Source organism: Cyanistes caeruleus, chromosome 9, assembly GCF_971803275.1.
Source record: "Cyanistes caeruleus chromosome 9, bCyaCae1.hap1.1, whole genome shotgun sequence".
NCBI lineage: Eukaryota > Metazoa > Chordata > Aves > Passeriformes > Paridae > Cyanistes > Cyanistes caeruleus.
Window position 1 is genome coordinate 16,399,516 of NC_141709.1, and position 6,705 is coordinate 16,406,220.

Genomic DNA, 6,705 nt, shown 5'->3' on the forward strand with positions numbered 1-6,705 from the left:
TTAAATGCCTGCTCCTCTCGTTCGCTTCCTCAGGGTGGGAAGGTTCTGCGTCCACTGGATATGGGACAAGATCGCTCGGCAACCCTTGTGGATTCTCCTTCTTCTAGAGGCGAATTATAGTTATGGATTTATTGTCCCGGTGCAGCACTTCCAGCAGCAGCAGCAGCAGCAGCAGCAGCAACAGCAGCAGCAACAGCAGCAGCTTTCTGACTCTCTTCGGTGACGGGTATTCTTGGGTGGATAATACGGATTACGTTGTTATTGCTTAAGAATACGCGTAGTCGAGGAGAGTACCGGCGGCGGGCAGGCAGGCAGGCAGCGCGACCGCCCCCAGCCCACCAGCTGGCTCCTCACCTCCTCTAGTTGCCAAGGTAGCACCTTTTCCATCTTTTCCTACGCTTTGCAATGTTTCATTCTGTGTCTCTGCCCGGGCGGGGGGAGCTCGAACGCCCTGTCTCTTGCGGAGGGGGGTGCCCGGTGTGTGTGTGTGCGTGGGAGCGAGCCCAGGGCTGGGGAGGGCCGCGGCAGGGCTGGCCGAGCTCCTCGGCACAGGGTGGCCGGGGGAGCCGCGGCCGCTGCGGGCTGCGCCGGGGCGGGCAGCGCTCTTTAGGCTGCGCCGGGGCCGGGGGAAGCCTCCCGCCCCGTCCGGGCGGCCTCGGTGCCCCGGCACTCGGTCGGCAGCCCCCAGCCCTCTCCGTCCGCGGCCCCTCTCCCCTCTCCGGCGTGGGGCGCGGATGGAGGAGCCGAGTCGGCCGGGCTCGCCTGCCGGGGGTCCCGCCGGCCGGGCCGCGGCGGCCCCGGCTCCGTCCGCGCCCCCCGGCAGAGCCCGGGCTGCCTGCCCGCCGGCGGGCACGGCCCCGCGGCCGCAGCAGCCGAGTCGTGCGGGGCTGGGGCTGCCCGAGGGCGGGGAGGTGCCGAGCAGCCCGTGCTGGCGAGGCGAGGGACATCCCGCACGGCCGCGGGGCGCCCGGGAAAGCCCCTCTTCCCCGGCTGCCGAGGGGCTCGGCCATCCGGTGCGGCCGCTCCTGGGGAGCAGCTTGAGGCCGGTTGCTTTCGATGAAAGCAATGCCCCTCTTGCTCTTTTATCCTCACCCTGCGACCTGGTGAGGGCAGGATTAAGAAGCCACCTTCACACCAGCTCCAGCCCAGCAGTGTTTATCAGCTTCTAAGGCCCCAGATTGAGACACATGCTCAGGGCCAGAGCTGAGGGGTTTTTTCCCCTCTGCAGCTCAGGTGGTGGCTTATTTGTGCCCTTTCCAAGAGCTCAGGACTCCCCAAATGCTACTTGCAGCTGGACAGGTGGGAGACACAACTAAGGGAGTGTTGATTCCCATAACTGGCCAAGACATGCCCCATCCCTTTAACACAAAGTGCATCGGTCCTTCTCTCCAGTCTCAGCAGCAGGGCACAGGATTTGGTTAAAACCTGATCAGTCTTTCAGATGTTGTGCTTAGGAAAATCCAGGTATAGCATTCATAGTTCCAGTCCTTTTTTCCCTGCTCTTCTGCCCACTAGCCTGGCAAAGAAAAAGAGCAGGGTGTGATCATCCCTGTGGTTTGCCGTTCAAGGCCTCTCCACATGCCCATATGATCCCAGGTCTTGTTGCCATGTATTCACAATTGTGAGACCAGATTTCAGCCTTTAGCCTTAAGTGAATTAGATCAGAAGCCATTTTAAAGCAAGACCAGGAGTCTTGTGATAAGACAGCGTTTTTGAATGCATCCTTCCCCAATCTCAGCTATGATGGGGCTAGGAATGATTTTTAATGTGGACAAGCCAGATGTGGGGTGATCATTGAGAGCACCAGGTGGGCTGATGGAGAATGTCTTTGTCTCTTGCTTAGAGATTGAAAGGCTGTCAATGTTCTACTTAATAATTTCCAACAACTGCCAAAGCAGTCTTAGTCTGTTGCCTTTAGTAGTGAGTGGAGTGTTCGCTGTAACACAGACGTGTGGATCTGTTATTCTTTAGACACATCTTTGATGCTAGCACTCTGATCCTTGTGATTCTCTAATACCACTTGAAAGCAGATTTTTTTCCTTGTAGTTTAGTATGTTCAACAGCCTCAGAAATAATGTTAAATTATGCTTTAAAAAGACATGATCAGCTGCTAAATCAGTCAGTTCAGCACCGTAACACAGCCACATTCTCAAGTGCTGCAGGAACAGCGATGGAAACACTATTTTAAAATCCAGGTTTGTATTACAAACCTTCCTCTGGTCAGAGCTTTTAGTTGACATTTTCCCTTGAGTCATGACTTAGAATATTGTTAAAAGTTCCCATTTCATCACATAAAGGGCGTGGATTTGTTTGCTCTTTGCTTGGTTGAGTAACTTGTGTAGTATGTATTGGACTGGTACCCATAAACACAAGCTTAGCAAATGGTTCCTTATACTTTGTTTCCTCTAGCTGCTCTCTGTAAAGCATGATGAGATGGTTTTGCTGAATAATGCCTTAATGACAGGGCTGATGCATTTTTAATGCATGTACTCTTTGTCATTGTCAAAATTAACATTTTGATGATTGTAGATTTCTCTAAAATCTTTTGGGAATTGCTATGCTATGTGGGTTAAAAGAGCGAAAGTATAAGATCCGGTTGGAGAAATACTGGATATGCTCACCAAAATGATTCTAGAATGTTATGTAAATGCTCAGTGTGGACTCTTGGATGATGTTTCCCTATAACATGATCTCAGAGAGACTCCCCCCATTTATTAGCAGTTCCAGGGGTCTGTCACATATATACATTGAAGGACAGAAGGGGTCATTTCTGAATAAGTGACCTCCAAGTAGTGACTATTCATGCTATGGATCTGATCGTGGCAATGCACGTAGCTTCCACAGGACTGCTCAGGAAAGCAGGCTTGCTCATGTTACATCCAAAATATTTAGGGCCAAATCCTGGTATCCAATGCAAAGTCCCAATTGATTTCACTGTGGGAAAGACTAGACCCCTAGTGAAAGACATTTTTTACAATGCTACACTTCCTACTTTGCTTTAGAAATTGCGAATCCAGTGTGCTAAAAAATAACTCTAAAACCTCCCTGCCTCTAGTAGTCTAATGATGTTTCATTATTGGCAAAAATCACACTAAAAGTTTATAGTGGAACACAGTAAGAAATTACTTTATAAATAAAGGGGTTTAATTGTGCCAGTATGAGCATTTCCTAGGACATTTTAGAATGAGGTTTGTGGCAGCACCAAATGTGCATTAACAGCTACTTTGGTGAGGGCATATTTAATTAATTCAGAATGCTAAATTTCTGCTTTGAAATGGGTTTTGCATCCTGGTAGAAAATTGAATTAAAAAATTACCCCAAAAATAATTACTTGAACTTAGCCTTGTCTTTAAAGGCCATAATCCTATGAAGATTTATATCTCTGGGTAATTTTCTCCGCTGGAGTAGCCTCGAAGGCTGCTGCCATAGGTAAGTCATTGTCACGCCAGGGCCCCCAGAGTGGCACAGGCACTTGATGGCAGAGCAGACGCTGGTGTGGCACGGTCCTGGTGCAGAGCAGGTGACACTGTGATACTGGCTGTCCCTCACCCTGCTGGGGCCTTCCTGGAGCGGGGAGCTGCCCAAAGGGCTGTGTCCTCCAGCACAATGGCGCATCGTGCCCTGTGGTGGGAGAGGGAGAACAAAGAGTGGTTTTGGTCCCTACTGTCCTGTGCAGGCAGGGCCACAGCCCTGCCTGGGTCTGCCCATAGTGTGAAGCGTTTCTCTGCTTAGCAGTACCCTAAATTAAGTGGTAGGGACTGCCATTGGACTTCAGGTGCTCTTTCCAGAAATATTTAAAACTAAAGCCCTTAAATATGTTTATATCCTTGAATGGAATAAATATACATATCTACATACAGGAACCCCTCTCTGAAGAGGGACTAGAGCTAGAGTAGAGAAGCCCCATTCTCCCAGACCTGACAGAGGCACAACATCCACTCACCTCAGCAGGGGCTATGCTGTTGCAGTGCGTATTTATGACCTGTGTTATGATTCCTCTTGCTGCTGCAAATTTGCCTAAAATAAATGCCCACAGTGTTGCATGTAGATGTGTACAGTTATGCAGATGTTTTTACTTTTTACTGTTTTTACTACTTTGAAGACTACATATGATTTTGAAGGAAGTGTGTTTTCTTCCTATAACAAGTTATTGTCTTTCGTGTCAATTTAGGTGGCTTCTAGTGTTCATAGGGTTTTCTTGAGGAAACTGAAAACAGTAATACCTATATATCCACAGAGCTCTACACATACTTTGCAGCTGTAAGAATAAGCTAACTAGCATTTTTCTCTGCCTTTTTACATCACACTAGCCGTAATGTACACAACTGGATTTTTATGCCCTTTTAAAAATAAATCACGTCTTTACATACACAAAAGGCTTTTTCTTCTCTTCCTTTTAAAAGATTACTATTTTTCTGAAAAGCATCGCCCCCAGGTATTACCCATAGCTGTTATGACACCTCACCATTTAGTATTGTAAAGGTAAATCATAACACTCATTATTAAGAACCATAAATTTTTACCAGAATCATCATCTACCTCCTGAAAGCTTTAATGCTAGAAACATTTCCTGGGCTAATGCCCATGATGATTACATGCTTTTTATTGCTATCATTTAGTAACCAAATTGCTCAAAAATCAAAGGACTTGATTATCACATACCTGCAATGCATAGAGCTATTTATAAATGTTGGCTCGATAATAACAATGACTCAAAAGAAATTTAAATGACAGTCCAAAAATAAGTAGTCTAAAAGTAAAAAAAACAAGCCAGAATTCATAGAGGTGGTGGAAAGAGTCTGACTGCAAAGGACAGACAGGATCCTGAGGAAGGTAAAGAGAAGAGTCTAAGAGGTGATGGTAGAAGGTAGATGTGACCCAGCTTTTCAGAGTCAGAAGGCAGAGGAAGGGTGAGGCACCAGGGACTGTAGGTGAGGAGGCATCGCAGTGTGGCGCTGGAAGTATGCACCAGAAGTGTTGAAACCAGGGCTGGAATGTCATACAAGTTTGGTAGTTTGCTTCCTGCTTACTGAAAAACAGTATCTAGTTATAAACAGACAACAAAAAATTAGGTGAAATGTTCCAGAAACTAGAGTGGGTTGATTGATGGGAAAAATAAGAGCCTTGAATATATAGCTGAAAGGTGGTGTGTATATATATATATATATATATATATATGTATTTATTTATTTATTTATTTATTTTTATACACACACACACACACACACACACACACACACATATATGACTTTACATACCTAGCCAAAATTACATAATAATGCCCATATAGGTAAATGAAATTAGTAGCCTGCTTTTGAAATCATTTTCCTGTAGAAACCAGTGGGAATTTTCCATTGATTTCAGGGGGTTCAGAATTTCTCCTGTCTGCAGGAAAGCAGTGTAGCCTGGTGTGTGCAAATAGACCTAGAAGCTATGTACGGAGAAAATGCAGCATGGCTATCAAGAAACATTTCCTTCCAGTGAACCCAATACCCCTCTAGCCAGTGGGGATGATATAAAGCAACAGAGCAACCTCCAGGCAGGAAAGCCCTTGCCTGGGAGAAGTTAAATTAACTTGGCCAAGACACAGCAAGCAGTAGTCACCCTGGGAGGGCTGGAGAGCCGTCCAGGGAGGGCTCCGACTGCTGCGACCCAGCTCCATGGGGCTGAAACGGCAGCACTTTCTCAGCACTTTATACCACTAGAAAGAAAGGGCTAGGCCCACAAGAGGTAACCTACACTTTCCAAACTACTCAAGAGTATTGCAGATTAAGTAGATCTTTTATCTGTTTTTGGGTCAGGTGTCACCACCCTGTTGTTCTGTATCAGCTCATCTGAGTTGCACACAGTGTACGCCCCTTTCACATTACTGTGTGAGGCTTGAAATGTTGGGAAAATACAGCTTCAGTGTAGACTTTAATATTAACAATTGCTGATTCATAACCTTGTTTGCAATATTAGAAGTTCCCTTACCAAATCAGGACAATACCACAAAGTTTATTAATGATCACAGGTCAAACAAATCTTCTAAATCATTGGAAATAAAAGATAAAGTGATCATCATGGGGCTGGTCTTCTCTAATTGGAGAAAGAGGAACATTCTGAACCAGAACAGTACAGCATGCAATTGTGCAGCCTGTTACCAAAAAAAGAACCATCTCACTGCATCTTACAGAGGCATTTACATAGATAATGTAGATTTCATATGACTGCTTTTAGATTATCTGATAGTAATAGCTGTGCAAATATTCACATTCTCCTACTAAGACACTGATAAAAAAATCAAATAAAAAGGCATCACTAATTACTGCATTATTAAGGATTTATTTCATTTCTTTAATTTAGGTGGAAAATAGTAAGAGCAGGGAGGCTTGATGCACTAATGCTTCCTACCATCTGGAAGCTCTTCCTCTAAGAATCATTCTTCAGGAGATAACTTACCTGGTTACTCCAAGAAAATGCATTTCATATTACCTCTTCATCAATTTGCCATGATACATTCTTCTGTTTCATAGTTTATTGCTTGCTTCTTCTACTAGAGCAACACTTACTACAATCTTGATGCTATGGTTGTTAAAAATGACCACTATGATAAAAATAGTTTCTTGTTCCTCTGCTTTCCTCTGCTGCCTTTCTGTCCGCCTTCTTGTTTACAATACATGCAAAATATTTGAGGGGATAGAAGGGATTTTCTTTCTCAACATG

General features: G+C 45.4%; 1 long non-coding RNA gene across 2 annotated transcripts in view; it reads left to right on the forward strand.

Moving 5' to 3' along the window:
- LOC111944523 (uncharacterized) overlaps positions 1 to 6,705 on the forward strand; it is a 46,809-nt gene that overhangs the window by 4,685 nt on the left and 35,419 nt on the right. Inside the window, exon 4 of one of the 2 annotated variants that reach the window (XR_015274164.1) lies at positions 34 to 371. This is a non-coding gene — a long non-coding RNA (uncharacterized LOC111944523). The remainder of the gene's footprint in view (positions 1 to 33; positions 372 to 6,705) is intronic. The other variant, XR_015274163.1, reaches the window with a different exon arrangement.